The sequence below is a fragment of the Helianthus annuus genome, chromosome 17 (genome assembly GCF_002127325.2).
Source record: "Helianthus annuus cultivar XRQ/B chromosome 17, HanXRQr2.0-SUNRISE, whole genome shotgun sequence".
In the NCBI taxonomy this organism is placed as follows: Eukaryota; Viridiplantae; Streptophyta; class Magnoliopsida; order Asterales; family Asteraceae; genus Helianthus; species Helianthus annuus.
Window position 1 is genome coordinate 19,797,763 of NC_035449.2, and position 16,429 is coordinate 19,814,191.

The 16,429-nt window shown below is 38.6% G+C and overlaps 3 long non-coding RNA genes across 4 annotated transcripts; all 3 read right to left on the minus strand.

Annotated features, from left to right (window-relative positions):
- Positions 1-2,051: 2,051 nt before the first annotated feature.
- Positions 2,052-4,374, minus strand: LOC118489126. 2 transcript variants are annotated; one of them, XR_004886304.1, is made up of 4 exons: positions 4,222-4,374; positions 3,712-3,765; positions 2,607-3,255; positions 2,052-2,482 (listed from the first exon to the last, which is right to left on the minus strand). It is a non-coding gene; the product is annotated as an uncharacterized LOC118489126 (long non-coding RNA). The 2 variants fall into 2 exon arrangements; XR_004886303.1 differs by having other exon boundaries at positions 2,578-3,255.
- Positions 4,375-9,911: 5,537 nt separating this feature from the next.
- On the minus strand, positions 9,912-11,302 carry LOC118489127. Its single transcript, XR_004886305.1, has 3 exons — positions 11,152-11,302; positions 10,642-10,695; positions 9,912-10,185 (listed from the first exon to the last, which is right to left on the minus strand). It is a non-coding gene; the product is annotated as an uncharacterized LOC118489127 (long non-coding RNA).
- Positions 11,303-15,885: 4,583 nt separating this feature from the next.
- On the minus strand, positions 15,886-16,429 carry LOC118489128. The gene is made up of 3 exons (XR_004886306.1): positions 16,354-16,429; positions 16,186-16,278; positions 15,886-15,911 (listed from the first exon to the last, which is right to left on the minus strand). It is a non-coding gene; the product is annotated as an uncharacterized LOC118489128 (long non-coding RNA).

A 16,429-nucleotide genomic window follows, 5' to 3' on the forward strand; every position in this document is an offset into this window, starting at 1 on the left:
AAAAGAAAGAAACAATAAATACATCTATTAAATTTAAAAATCGACTTGTAACTTTTGAGACAAAAAGGTATTTAAAAAGAACAATAAATACATCTATTAAATTTAAAAATCGACTTGTAACTTTTGAGACAAAAAGGTATTAAAAAAGAAGAAACCATAAATACATCTATTAAAATTAAAATTTGACTTGCAACTTGATGATGAGTATAAAAACACATGAACAAAAAAAGTGTATATAATCGTGTAGAAATCAAAATGTAAATATAAGGCGTAATAATCAGGGTCAACGGGTCATGGCTCCAAATAACCCAACATAGCTCCGAAAAGTCAAGTCTCCAAAAAGAGAAAAAGCAAGTGAAATTGGATGGTGCCTTTGCCTTTGCCTTTGCTTTGGGTCTTTGATGTCTACAAATTTAACTCTTTGATGTTCAACCCATCGTTGTGGGCCTGGGCCGGTGCATATCTCTGACTTTATCTTTCTCTCCCCCTCTCTCTTTATTTTATTTATTTTTGTTTTGTTTTTTAAATCAGAGAAAACAAGTAAAACACAGAAAAAATGATTGTTTTCATTTTTTCAACGAGTTGACCCGGATTATATTATGGAATAATAATCGTAACCTAAACACATTGATATAAATCTCTAAACAAGAAATAGTGTTTATTTATATCGGATTACTAGTCTAAGTACCCGTGTAATACACGGGTGGCTACACAACAAAAAATTTATACTTTAATACGTAAATAATTTATTACATGTACATTCAAATATAAACATAAATCGTAGAAAGTACGTGAAATAACGAAAATACATGAAAACCATAAATATTTCACAACTCATTGAAGATCTCTTTATATACAACATTCACTGTTCGTAAATAATTTATTTATTTTGATGGCTTTTCTTTTCTTTAGAAGGTTGTAAGACCCAGCGAGTTTCGCGGGTGGTTTAACACACAAATATATAACTTAAAATTGTTGAAATATACCGTCCAGTCTAACAGATAGATAAACAATCACTATATTAAATATAACTTTGATTTCACTTGAAGGATAAAAGAACGGGGGGGGGGGGGGGGGAATATTTCAAAGATAGATACAGAACAGCCGAAATAAAGTATGTGAATCATAACATAAGAATATAAATACAAAACGTCCAACCTTTAACCGTGCCTTTGACTCGTAATTACTAAATTATTTGATATTAACATATCACCTTAGAGTGTGCCATTACTCCATTGTGAAATAAATAAATATTGTAATAGACCATTTGGGCATGCCTACATTGTTATTGTTGAATGCTAATGATCAATCTGACTTTCCTATGACGACAAATGTAAAATGAGAGAAATCATGTAAGTGATAGAACTATATGAAATGATGTAAGAAAAGCGACATGCTCTTACGCCCTGCGTCTCAATTCAGGACCTTATCGCCTTAGTGCGCCTCGGATTTTTAAAAACCAAGCGCCATGCTAATCATCTTTGTCATCCATTAGTGACCAACTCGACCACATAATTAATTATAGTTAGGGACAAACATGTAGTATGAGACTAAACCACAACAACCATCCATGTAATTAACCCTAAGAAAATTTTGTTAGTCACAACGTTTTTCTTTTTACTTGAAAAAAGTTATTTTTATTGTTCATAATAAAAAATAATGTTTTTTATAACTTTGGCAATGCATAAGTTCTAAGTGACAAAAATATGATGTTCCTTATTACGTGTAAAACATCTAAGACAAAGAATGCTTGCTTTAACGAGACCATATTAACCATGAGAGATTCTTAACACCATAATCAACCATTTTAAAAGGAACATTATGATTTGTTCCGGTTTGCTAGTTATAATTCTTAGCACCATAATCAACCACTTTGCTAGTTATGATGGAACTATCTGCAAGTAATGTCACCATACAAAGGTTAACCAAAACACCCATAATAGATTTAAAAAAACACTTAAATTAACTTCATCATTTATGCTAATAATTTTAATAGCCACATTACAAAAACTATCTGAGAATGTGATGATACTCTTTCAATCCTAAACAATATCACAAGAGGTCTGGCAAAGACATGCCAGAGTAGTATATTGAGATATAGCATGTACATATCACCAAACCTCATAACAGAATAATAGATCTGGTCTTACCAACACGCAAGACTTAGGACTCGGCCTCCTCCAAACCCACGCGAACCACTATGTTGGCGGTAGGGATGAGCAAATGGTACCGGGTACCGGTACCAAATTTCCCGAACTGATTCGATTTTCGGTACCGGTTTTTACCTTCAAATACCGGTAGGTACCGGTACCCAAATGTTTGGGATTTTTGGTACCGGTACCGGTTGGTACCGATCTCATCCCTAGTTGGCGTTTGGTTGTCAAATTCAACTCAACGTCCTCGGCTAGCCCAAATGGTCTTGATTTAACCAACCAATCTTTAAAGATTCATACACCACAAAATTGAGACCCACATCTGGTACCTGAATGCATCACAAAAAAAAGAAGTGGACTTGTTAAAGCTCTTGATACTTTAAAAGTAAGGACAGTAAGGACTCGTAAACTGTTACACACTTACATGAGGTGAATGGATGTCGTTTTGCTCACAATAACTGAAAATTCGAGCAAATGTTTCTTTTTCCTTTGGATACCCAGAAATCTTAACATCGCCTTCAATATACCCGTCTTTTTTTCAACCCGCTAACACATCCATGAGAGTAGTTTACCAGCACCACTGACACCCAGTAGAGCTGTGAGAACACCTGGCCTCAAAAGCCCTGCTGACGCCTTTAAGTAGCAGCAACCGGTCTTCACCCACCCCTTGATCTTTCATTTCCTACAATAGTTTTATAGGTTACTTTTATAAGTTAAGTATACATAAAACCACTAACATATCTGTAAGGACCGCTTTTCGAAAATGATAGATTAACTACATAAACAAGATTTTTCCGTAGCATCGAAATTCAACTTTGACACTTAATAGAAATTTTTACAAAATTTGGGCATGACCCGTTTGTAAAACGAACATACCCCCTGTTTTTAACATAACATACAACGTTCACCTACGACCCATTTTACATAAAAACCATTCCAACAAAAGTAACAAGTTTTTAATTCTAAAACATTTCGACAAAGTCTAACAAGTAGCAAAACATGGACCCAAAAGTATGCATATAAGTTGCGGAAGCGTTTGGTATCGTAAGGCTTGAACATGTGCTCGTCCCATAGCTCCAAATCGCCTATAGAGGTGCTTTTCCTACATTAACATTCACAAATTTAATAAGTTAGTTATCTCATAGAAAATCATAACCTTTCGATTTAGCTTTAACCACATAAAACATTCTTACTCTTAAGCATACAACAACCCAATAATTGGGTTAAGCATAACCACTCTCGTAGAGAGTTTGACATACGCATTCGACCCGTGTAATTGGGTTTAGCATAAACACTCTCGTAGAGAGCTAAGCATACACCTTCAACCCATGAAATTGGGTTTAGCATAAACACTCTCGTAGAGAGCTAAGCATACACATTCAACCCATGAAATTGGGTTTAGCATAACTCAACACTACCTTCATTAACATACCCAAATCCACAAAGGATTTGTCGCTTGCTTACTACATCGTCGATCTCGTTATACAAGAATAGCTTTTACAACGAAATTTTGTATAAATAGGAAATATAATAAAGACTCGTATGAGACGAAGCATACCTCGATCTTGTGCCCCTTCCGCTTGCTTAGTGCTTGTACCTTCTTCTTTCACGCCTACATTAGAACATTCGTTCACTTTATTTAGTTTGTGGTTTCATTATACTATTTCCACATAAATTCTTCTTTTAGGCATTTCATCGAACACTTGGTAAGCATCATGCATAAGGCACAAGGTACAAGTTTACTAAGCATGTCCCTACTAGCTCATCACAACACAAGAATCATCTTCCTCTAAATTCATATAATTTCCATCCTAAAATCAGTTTATCTAGCATTCAAGCATCACAACAATTTCACATATCAAATAACACATGATCCTAATTCTCATGAATTTCCTATTAGTAACATAATCTTTACAAAGTGGGTTTTTCACTATACTTTTTCTAGAACATAATTTCAAGCATGATTCCTGTTCTACAAAGCAATCTTAACTCAGATTTGATACAAAGAATCAAGATTGGGTTTTACCCCTTATTCAACAATTCACAAATTTCAGGAAATTAAACTTACCACTCAAGAGATTAGGGTTAGCTAATCACAATTTAGGGATCATGCACTGAATTAATTTATGATCTTGAGTTGGATTGCTTGATTTCTTGAGCTAGGGTTTCCCCTCCCTCCTGCTTGTTCGATCGCTCCCAGACACACGAACTGTGTGTTTGGGATGTTTATTGTTTTTATTTATTTAGTTAAATGAAATTTTACATTTTCACCCCCTTCACTTATTTGCTAGTTACAAGTCTAACCTTTAACCACATTTAGCTATGATCTCACCATAATTCCTTAACTACATTAAGTTTAATATTATTTTCCTTTTTATACTTATCATTTATCGTTTTTGGGGCGTTACAAGTCCACCCCCCCTTAAAAGAGGTTTCGTCCTCGAAACCCGAACATAATTTAAATATTGACATACCGAAAAGAAAAGGATAGTGTCTCTTCATCTCGTCTTCTGCTTCCCACGTAAGATCCGAACCCTTCCGGTGTCGCCATTGCACCAGCACTTGTTTAACAGCCTTGTTGCGGAGTTTCTTTACCTTGAAGTCTTTAATGGCTATGGGTCTTTCAATATAGTTTAACCCCTCGTCCAACTCAATGTCATCGAGAGGTACTAGTGCTGTGTCATCCGCAAGACATTTCCTCAATTGCGACACGTGGAAGGTATTATGAATCCCTTCTAGAGCAGGCGGTAATTCTAGTCGATACGCCACCCTTCCAACCCGAGCTAAGATTTTAAACGGCCCGATGTAACGAGGACCTAACTTTCCCCGTTTGCGAAAACGGATTATACCCTTCCATGGGGACACCTTTAGCAAGACAAAATCTCCAACTTGGAACTCGATAGGACGCCTTCTCTTATCTGCATAAGCTTTTTGCCGATCTTGAGCTGCTTTCAACCTTGTTCTAACCATTTCGATCTTTTCATTCGTAACTGCTATTAAATCACTTGGTGCAAGCTCCCTTTGTCCTACTTCACCCCAACATACGGGAGTCCTACATTTTCTCCCGTATAATAGTTCGTAAGGTGCCATTTGAATACCACTATGGTAACTGTTATTATAAGAAAATTCGACCAAGGGCAATTGGTCGTCCCAACTTCCTCCAAAATCTAAGGCACACGCCCTCAACATATCAACGAGCGTTTGTATGGTTCTTTCTGACTGGCCGTCAGTTTGAGGGTGGTAGGCAGTACTTATGTGCAACTTCGTACCCACACTCTCGTGAAACTTCCGCCAGTAACGAGAAGTAAATCTAGTGTCTCGATCCGAGACAATCGACACGGGCACTCCATGACGGGATATGATCTCGTTCATAAAAATTTCTGCCATTTTCTCGGAAGAGTAAGCTTCTTTGATGGGTAAAAAGTGAGCGCTTTTTGTAAGCCGGTCTACGATTACCCATATTGTATCATGCCCTTTCTTTGTTTTAGGAAGTTTGGTTATCAAATCCATCGTTAATTCCTCCCACTTCCATACCGGTATCTCCAAAGGTTGTAATTTTCCATACGGCTTTTGATGTTCTACTTTCACTTGGGAGCATGTTAAGCATTTCGCGACGTATTTAGCTATGTCACGCTTCATACCCGGCCACCAATAATTGAGTTTCAAGTCCCGATACATCTTTGTAGCCCCGGGATGGACCGAATATCGAGACTTATGTGCTTCTTCGAGCAAGGCAGCTTTGACTTCGCAGAATCGCGGAATCCAAATTCGGCCGAACCGCGTCTTAAGCCCGGTCGAATTTTCTTCTAGTTTATCAATCACACCTTTCAGTCGTTCCCTCTTCAGGTCTTCCGCTCCGAGCGACTTTATTTGGGATTCGCGTATTGCCTCGAGTAATCGTGGCGTAACTATCATCTTCATGGATTTCACTCTTATGGGTAGTGAATACTCTTTACGGCTTAATGCATCGGCTACTACATTTGCCTTCCCCGGATGGTAGAGGATATCACAATCATAATCTTTGATAAGTTCCAACCACCTCCGCTGCCTCATATTTAGGTCTCTCTGTTCAAAGAAATATTTAAGGCTTTTGTGGTCCGAATAAATGGTGCATTTTGCCCCATATAAATAATGCCTCCAAATCTTTAATGCAAACACTACCGCCGCTAACTCCAAGTCGTGTGTGGGGTAGTTCACCTCATGAGGCTTCAATTGTCGCGAAGCATAAGCGATAACTCTCCCTCTTTGCATTAGAACACAACCCAATCCCTGGTGTGAAGCGTCTGAATAGACCACCAGGTCTTCGGTTCCATCTGGTAACGTTAGGATTGGGGGACTTGATAGTTTTTCTTTCAACATTCGAAAAGCCCCCTCCTGTTCTTTCTCCTATACAAACTTCTCTTTCTTTCTGGTCAGTTTTGTTAAGGGTAAGGCTATCTTGGAAAAATCTTGTATGAACCTTCGGTAGTATCCAGCAAGACCCAGAAAACTTCTTATCTCTGTTGGATTTTTCGGAGGAACCCACTTCATTACAGCATCGATCTTTGAAGGATCGACCATAACACCCTCCGCATTTATCACATGCCCCAGAAACTGTACCTCCCTAAGCCAAAAGGCACATTTTGAAAATTTTGCGTAGAGCTTCTCCTTACGGAGAGTTTCAAGTACTTCACGCAAATGTACCGTATGTTCGTCTTTGCTTCGTGAATAAACCAAAATGTCATCTATGAATACAATTACCGATCTATCCAACATGGGTCGGCATACACGGTTCATAAGGTCCATAAATGCCGCCGGCGCATTAGTTAACCCGAAAGACATTACTAAAAACTCATAATGTCCGTAACGGGTTCTAAATGCGGTCTTTGGAATGTCTTCTTCTCGTACTCTAACCTGATGGTACCCCGATCGCAGATCTATCTTGGAGAACCAACTCGCCCCTTGTAACTGATCGAAAAGGTCGTCAATTCTAGGTAAAGGGTAGCGGTTCTTTATGGTTAGCTTATTTAACTCCCTATAGTCGATGCACATGCGCATCGACCCGTCTTTCTTCTTAACAAATAAGACGGGCGCTCCCCAAGGCGACACACTTGGGCGTATAAAGCCTTTGTCTAAGAGGTCTTGTATTTGTGTCATTAATTCCCGCATTTCCGTGGGAGCTAATCTATAAGGAGCCTTCGCGACTGGTTTCGCATCCGGATTCAATTCGATATTGAACTCCACTTCTCGCTCGGGAGGGAGTCCCGGCAATTCTTCCGGGAATACATCCGGAAATTCGTTCACAACTTCAACATCTTCAAGCTTCGGAAAGCCTTGTTGAGTATTTACTACGTAAGCTAAGTATGCTCTACTCCCATTGAGCACGTACTTAGTGGCCTGAACGAGAGTACATAGCTTCGCTTCCATCTTCCTTTCGCCTTGTACATTCAATCGTTTTCCACTTGGAGTTTGAAGAAGTATAGATTTGGATTCACATTTTATCTCTGCATGGTTTTGAGACATCCAATCCATACCCACTATTACTTTGAATTCCCCCAAGATCATGGGGATAAGATCAATAGCAAACTCCTCATCCTCAATGGTCAATTTGCAATTTTTACATATTTCGTACAACAAATAACTTTTACTATCTGCTATCTCTACTTCTAAGGGCAACGGCATTCGTTCAATCTTAAAGGATGGGTGTTGAACAATTTCACTAGAGATAAACGACATAGTAGCTCCGGTGTCAAACAAAACGTAAACCGGCATAGAATTTATTAGGAAAATACCTGAGACCACATTTGGTTGGGACTTGGCTTCTTCAGACGTGATCTGAAACATTCTCCCCTTTGCCCTTGAACCCTCTTGCTTCTTATCTTCTTTCTTTGACCCTTGTTGAAGCTTTGGACATTCTGACTTGATATGCCCTTTTTCGAAACAATTGAAACAAGTCTTTGGGTTATCCGGGAATTGATAGGACGAATGCCCCTCCTTACCCCATTTAAAGCACCCCTTCTTACCTAGCAAACACTCTCCGGTATGGAGCTTTCCACACGTCTTGCATGGTGTAATCCCACCTTTCGACTTACCCTTTCTACCTTGGTCCTGAAACTTCCCCTTCTTGGATGGACTAAAACTTGCCCCTTTTTCACTCGGCCTCTTTTCACCTCGCTCCTCTTGCCTTTTAATTTCGATCTCTCTATCCCGTGCTAAATCAATGAGCTCTTCAAGAGTTTCACATTTTGAGGGAGTGATGAACTCTCTAACTTCTGCCTTTAACACACCATAAAAACGACTTATCTTCATCCTCTCGGTTGTTACCAATTCCCCACAGAACTTCATCTTATCCATAAAATTGTTTGCTATTTCATTCACTGATTCATTTTTCTGCCGGAGGCGTAAGAAATCCTCCTGAATCTTGTCGATAGCCGACTGAGGACAATGATATCTCATGAAGGGCCCCTTAAACTCCTGCCAAGTCATAACTTGCAGCCTGTCTTCGCCTACCTCCTTGCTGTGAGCATCCCACCAATCCTTCGCTTGATGGGTTAGTAAACCGGTAGCGAACATCACTTGATCCTCCTTATCACACCGACTTCGTATAAAGACCGCCTCTATGTTCGAGATCCATCTTTGACATTCAATAGGATCTATTTTACCGTCATACGTCGTCGGATGGCATGCCATAAAATCCTTGTAAGTGCACCTTCGTTCCTTACCTCTACTCTTGGATCCTTCGATTAATTCCTTCAACTCTTCGAACCTACTAGTCATCATAGCATCCACAACCCCCAGAACTCGGCTTTCTACTTCTTGAGCTAACCGAGGTAGATTGGCTTGTATAACCCCTTCCGCTACTTCCGTGACTCTGTTTTCGAATGCTTCTTGTCTAACCGCATCATTGTTATCATCATTATCATCATTGATATTTCTTGCATCAGCCATCTATACAAGATCATGGTTACACTTAATACGAATCATAGATTTTAGCATTTCATAATTCATCATTTCGTGTCACTTATACTCGTTCTTACATTTCGAATTTTATTCCATACATTCGTCGTTTATCTCATATCTTCCCATACATTTAGTTCAACGTTTGTTGGTTTTATACTCTTACCATTACCTATCTAGTTACTTACAAGCTTATTCTGCTCCATATAAATCCGACAAGATTATGAATCCGGCTCCCGGGAAGTTCCGTTAAATAAAAATATAAAATTCCAAAGAAAATCATAAGCTGGATCAGACAAGCCGTCGGCGACGGCTTACCAGCCCGTCGGCGACGGGCCTTGCAAATGGCCGTCGGCCATTTTACCCCGTCGGCAGACGGTTAACGCGTCGGGAACAGGGGTGGCGTCGGCGACGGGAGGGTACCCGTCGGCGACGGCCCTTCGTTTTGCAAAACGCTGCAGCTTCATTTTTTTTTTTGTGTTTTAACCCACTTCCAGGTCCGTACCAGCTGCCCGGGTTCCGGAATTACTTGTTTTGCTGCCCATAATTGTTACTTCACATTTTTAACTTAACCTTACATCTTAAACTCATAACATATACTAGCATTTATCGAAATCATACATTATTACCTCATTGGCGATCCGGGAGCGAGCACACTTTCGAACGAGCCACTGGTTTGAGTTCAAGCAGCGCGTTAAAAGCTCGAATCCCTCAAACCATGGCTCTGATACCAACTTGTAAGGACCGCTTTTCGAAAATGATAGATTAACTACATAAACAAGATTTTTCCGTAGCATCGAAATTCAACTTTGACACTTAATAGAAATTTTTACAAAATTTGGGCATGACCCGTTTGTAAAACGGACATACCCCCTGTTTTTAACATAACATACAACGTTCACCTACGACCCATTTTACATAAAAACCATTCCAACAAAAGTAACAAGTTTTTAATTCTAAAACATTTCGACAAAGTCTAACAAGTAGCAAAACATGGACCCAAAAGTATGCATATAAGTTGCGGAAGCGTTTGGTATCGTAAGGCTTGAACATGTGCTCGTCCCATAGCTCCAAATCGCCTATAGAGGTGCTTTTCCTACATTAACATTCACAAATTTAATAAGTTAGTTATCTCATAGAAAATCATAACCTTTCGATTTAGCTTTAACCACATAAAACATTCTTACTCTTAAGCATACAACAACCCAATAATTGGGTTAAGCATAACCACTCTCGTAGAGAGTTTGACATACGCATTCGACCCGTGTAATTGGGTTTAGCATAAACACTCTCGTAGAGAGCTAAGCATACACCTTCAACCCATGAAATTGGGTTTAGCATAAACACTCTCGTAGAGAGCTAAGCATACACATTCAACCCATGAAATTGGGTTTAGCATAACTCAACACTACCTTCATTAACATACCCAAATCCACAAAGGATTTGTCGCTTGCTTACTACATCGTCGATCTCGTTATACAAGAATAGCTTTTACAACGAAATTTTGTATAAATAGGAAATATAATAAAGACTCGTATGAGACGAAGCATACCTCGATCTTGTGCCCCTTCCGCTTGCTTAGTGCTTGTACCTTCTTCTTTCACGCCTACATTAGAACATTCGTTCACTTTATTTAGTTTGTGGTTTCATTATACTATTTCCACATAAATTCTTCTTTTAGGCATTTCATCGAACACTTGGTAAGCATCATGCATAAGGCACAAGGTACAAGTTTACTAAGCATGTCCCTACTAGCTCATCACAACACAAGAATCATCTTCCTCTAAATTCATATAATTTCCATCCTAAAATCAGTTTATCTAGCATTCAAGCATCACAACAATTTCACATATCAAATAACACATGATCCTAATTCTCATGAATTTCCTATTAGTAACATAATCTTTACAAAGTGGGTTTTTCACTATACTTTTTCTAGAACATAATTTCAAGCATGATTCCTGTTCTACAAAGCAATCTTAACTCAGATTTGATACAAAGAATCAAGATTGGGTTTTACCCCTTATTCAACAATTCACAAATTTCAGGAAATTAAACTTACCACTCAAGAGATTAGGGTTAGCTAATCACAATTTAGGGATCATGCACTGAATTAATTTATGATCTTGAGTTGGATTGCTTGATTTCTTGAGCTAGGGTTTCCCCTCCCTCCTGCTTGTTCGATCGCTCCCAGACACACGAACTGTGTGTTTGGGATGTTTATTGTTTTTATTTATTTAGTTAAATGAAATTTTACATTTTCACCCCCTTCACTTATTTGCTAGTTACAAGTCTAACCTTTAACCACATTTAGCTATGATCTCACCATAATTCCTTAACTACATTAAGTTTAATATTATTTTCCTTTTTATACTTATCATTTATCGTTTTTGGGGCGTTACAATATCTTTGACTTTTAAAAAGGCAAAATATACAAAACCACTAACTTATATTTTCTAGCCACCTAAACAAATTTAAAAAGGATATTCACTTAAATACCTTTCGTTAGTGATTATTTTCCATCATAACTCATCCCATGTATAGTGAACCAATTTCAATATCATGTAATATCACCACCATATATCGCCTCCACCCTATGTATGTATTTTATAGAAAATTTCATCAATATTCACACGTAATTTGAATAACCTAAACTAATACAAAAGGTAGAATCAGGTCTACGAATTCCATCAATATTCACACGTAATTTGAATAACCTAAACTTTTCTTTGTAATTTTTTATATAATTCAGTTTATTCAAATGAATTCGAAATCGATTCGACTTCAAATAACCCTTATTATTCAAACCCGATCGAGCTTTAAACTTTCAATGAGGCGAGTTTTGCAACATTTTCTTCTTTGATATGAGCTGGCACCTTTTCCTCGTACCCCTTGGCTCTCATCGCCTTGTTTAAACTATCCTTTTGCCTACTCAAATATAGAGACGTCAATCAATGAGGGAAACTTTCGACCCGTTTACTTACGAATGGGTCAAATCAAGTTGGAAATATAAATAAAGAATGCTAACTAAAGGATCAAGTCAAACGGGTCAAATGTCGCTAGAAGTGTATTTTTAAAGTATAAAACCTTAAAAAATTATATTATTATTAGAGTTACGCCCCAATTTAGTCCCTGAACCATAATCGTAATTCCACTTTTAGTCCCTATGTCACACCCCAACCGATGGCGGAATCATCGGGGCATGGCACTGAGCGAAACAGATTGTCCAGAAGTTTCCATAACAACTATTCGTAAAATCCAGTTAAAGATACGTCCCATACCATATCCCGAATAAACAAATATATTATTACAGATAACAACCAAACAAGTAGTTCTGTTCCGACAACTCAGATTCAAATATAAATACAGCAATTGTTTATCTGCTTCTAGACCCCTATTCTGTTGACTTTCTGGCTGTATTGCCAGAGGACAAGATCTACAGACAACTATGCCCTAGACGCTTGTTCTTGGCAGACAACCATTTGTTGGGGGCTTCTAGAAACTTATTCTAGCCTCGTTTTCCTAGCACATAAGCATCCTAATTACCTGTTACATACGTTAAAATAAAGTCAATACATATAATGTAAAGGTGAGCATACAAGTTTGATAATAGCATATAGAGTTTGAATAGTTTACGCATAACCAGCACGTACACAGAGGAAAACGAAGCATGTTAATTATCGACATGGACCTATCGATACCAATGACTGCGGGTTGACCGTCCGAGACGGTTTGCAATACATGATTACCACCGTAATCCATGCAAGTAATTGTCCTTAACAACCCCCGTGTGAACGGGTGCTGAGTCCAAACTATAGTACTACGTCGTTAAGGCAGGTAGACAGCATTCCACGTGTAAACACAATCAACAAGCATTCATTAAGTCACGTAATACATGCATATTGGTTAGCGTTCAAATAGTTTGAGTAGTGTGATCGATTGTGTTTTGATATAAGCAACGTATGTAACCCCCAAAGGTGCTAAAAGTAAAAAGGGATCGAGTATACTCACAGTGATTGATTATGGATTGAAGGGAGCGCTGAGAGTAGGATTAGCCTGAATAGTTCGATAGCATAACAATGAGTAACGCGGAAATGCAGACAAGTGTGAATAGATCGAATAGGCTGGTCGATCGAACGGGCTGTTCGATCGGCTGGTATGTCCGTTGAACAGTCCTGTTCGATCGGCCGGTAGGCTCGATCGGCTGGACCATTCGAGTGGATTGTTTCTTCCTCTGGTGTGTTTGTGTTTGAGGATTTGAACTTTTGAAGTTTTCGTTGTAGTATATGAGAACACTAAAGTGTTCTAACCTTTCAGGTCGATAATCGAACGGTCCGTTCGATCGGCCGGCTTAACCGATCGGCTGGGAACTTTAGAAGTGGTTCTCAACAGGATGTCGCTCGATCGAACAGCCTGTTCGATCGACTGGCATTCCCTACTACGAACGAGTTGTAAAATCAATTGAATGTTGAAGCATAGTATCTCATGATCCGAAGAGTAATGTTTACCAGTCGAGTAGCATACTCGATCGAACATCACCTCGTCAATAGCATGCTTCGTAAAGTTTGAAAAGTGTGAGACCACGTGCAAGCCGATCGGCTGTCCCGGTCGATCGGCTGGTATGTCCGATCGGCTGGGCTGTTTGAACAGCCTAGCCGTTCGGCCAGCATTTCTGACCTGGTCGGCCTTTCGTCTAACGTTTGGCTGTTTGATTATTTGTCATGCTTTTAAGGTAACTTGACGACGAGTTAAACTGTAGAACGTGGGTTCTTACTTGTTGCACCGGTTCAGACAGGAATCACCCAAGTCCGGCCGGTGAACTGCTCGGAACGGTAAGTTGACGTTTAACCCGAAATCGGTGCACCTTGTACATAGAACCCGAATCTTGAACCTCTTAACTGTTAGAATGATTAGTTAGCCGGTTCAAGCTCCGTTTCTACCGGTTTTAAGGTTTCGAGTGTAAAAGGTTGAAGAAAGTTGGAAATCATTCGTAAAAAATGTTAAGATTCTTACAAATCTTAGTTTGTTTATGTGGAAGCCGGTCAGATCTAAGCTATTCATGGTTGGTTGAGGCCAAATTTTGGTGTTCTTCAAGAACACCACGATGACATCACCCAAGAACACTTAGATCTTGGTGATTTCACAGTTAGAAATCAAGTTTTGAAAGATAGAAAGGTGTAGAATCATGCGATGATAAAAAACGTACAAGAATTAGAGTGAAAACTCACCGGAGTTGAGAGAAATCTGAGAAAAGGTGAGGAAGAAGGCTGGTTCGGTCAGAGCTTTCCAAAAATAGAAAGTGTGACAATGACAGCCCTATTTATAGGCTCCAAAAGAGGAAAGTGATAGCCGATCGGCCAGGAGCTCCGATCGAATGGGCCGCTCGATCGGCTAGGAAGATGCTAGCCGATCGGCTGGCCTGTTCGATCAGGATGCCTCCTGTTCGATCCGCGACCCCTCTTGAGTATTTCGCGACGATTTTCGATGTTTCGATTTCGATGGTCGATGATACGTATACGATAGAGTTCCTAGTCAAATTACTTTCAGTCCCAACTACTATATCTAACATACAATCATCTGAAATTCGCGTTTTGATGTCGGTTCCGATTGAGTTTGATTGCTTTTCGAGTTTCGATTCGAGTTTCGATTGATTCGATTAAATACCACACAAAACATAAAGTAAACACACACAAGTAACACATAAGGCACACACACACGTAAGTATTACCACACCAGTTTCGCATGGTTCGAGTCTCGAGTTCGATTGATGAGTCGATTAACTTGATTATTGATTGATTAACTTTATCGCATTGTTACTTCCTACTATTCATTGTCGTAAATCGGTCGCATTGATTAAACATTCGATCATTTCATTTAGACAGCACTTACTCCACATAATACAAAAGTAAAAGAAACATTAACAGTCAAAGAAGTCAAAGTTGACTTGGACTTTGACTTTGACATTCGAAAAAACAGGGTGTTACACCCTAGGTTTCAAGATTGAACATTTTAGTCCCTGAACTATTCTTTGAGGGTCAATCAAGTCCAATTGACCAAAAAAAGTTAATAATTTAGTCCCTGAACTATCACCGTACCTCTCCTTTTAGTCCCTAGGTTTCAAAATTGGACATTTTAGTACCTGAACTATTCTTTGAGAGTCAATGAAGTCTAATCAACCAAAAAAAGTTAAGAGTTAAGTCCCAATTTAGTTCCTGAACCATCACTGTAATTTCGGACAACACAAAAAACTTAGAAATTAGCTATTTTGTCGGAATGTTGTAGGAAATATTTTGGGGGGTTTTTTGTATTATTTATTCGTTGGAAAGTCGTCGATAAGTTATAAGAAACTTCATTTGTCGGTATTTTGTCAGAAACTTGTGCGAAAACTTCCACGTTTTAGTAGTAGATATTATGATTTTTGTTTAGGTAAGATAGTAAATATGATATTAGAACAATTATGAGAGGGATATATAATACTATCTCAAAAAAATGACAATGGGCTTTTAACCTCTTTGACTCGTTACCCAGCCCACCAACTTTCCACGCCTAAAATGGATTCCACAAGATTGATTTCCCGTCCCACTACTACTACTATTATTACATAAAGAAAACATGTAACGACTAAGAAGAGGTTTGCTTACTTTTATAATTCTGTAAACTTAGTATTGAGCTTCTCTCGCTCCTTGTTAACATCAATAACTCCTTGATTCTTCAGATACACTGAAAGGGCTTCATTTACAACCGCCACTGTGCATCCGACTGTGCATCCGACTGGAGCAGACCAGTAACTTTCAAAGGGGATCCTCCCAAATGGAGGTTGCACTATCCGAGTACAATCGATAAGATCACAAAACAAACGTCACTTTCGTCATAAAGAATTCAGAAAAAAAGAAGAAGAAAGATACATATTTTTTCCACTATCTTGTTAACCTTCAAATGGAAATTAAATATTATTACTTACAGATTCTAGCCTCCGAGAAACCACACATCATGAAACAACTACAAATCACAATAAATCATGTATCTATATTCTCATAGTAACCAAATAATCCAAACACTACATCAGTTAGACCATACAAACAAAACACGCATATACCAGACTGGAGAGACGTTGATTCAACGACGCTTCAACGAACGATTGAGCTTGTTGATTAGTGTCAACAGTAGCATTCAGTGAGTTAATCAGCAACTGCTGTAAATAGCTATGAATAAATAAATACCTCATCACTTATACTTAAATAAAAAAAAAACAAAAAAATCATACCTCATCACTTCTATTAGGAAGCTGGTGACAAATCATATTCGATTCGTTGTAAACAGGAAACGCTTCTTTAACCGGC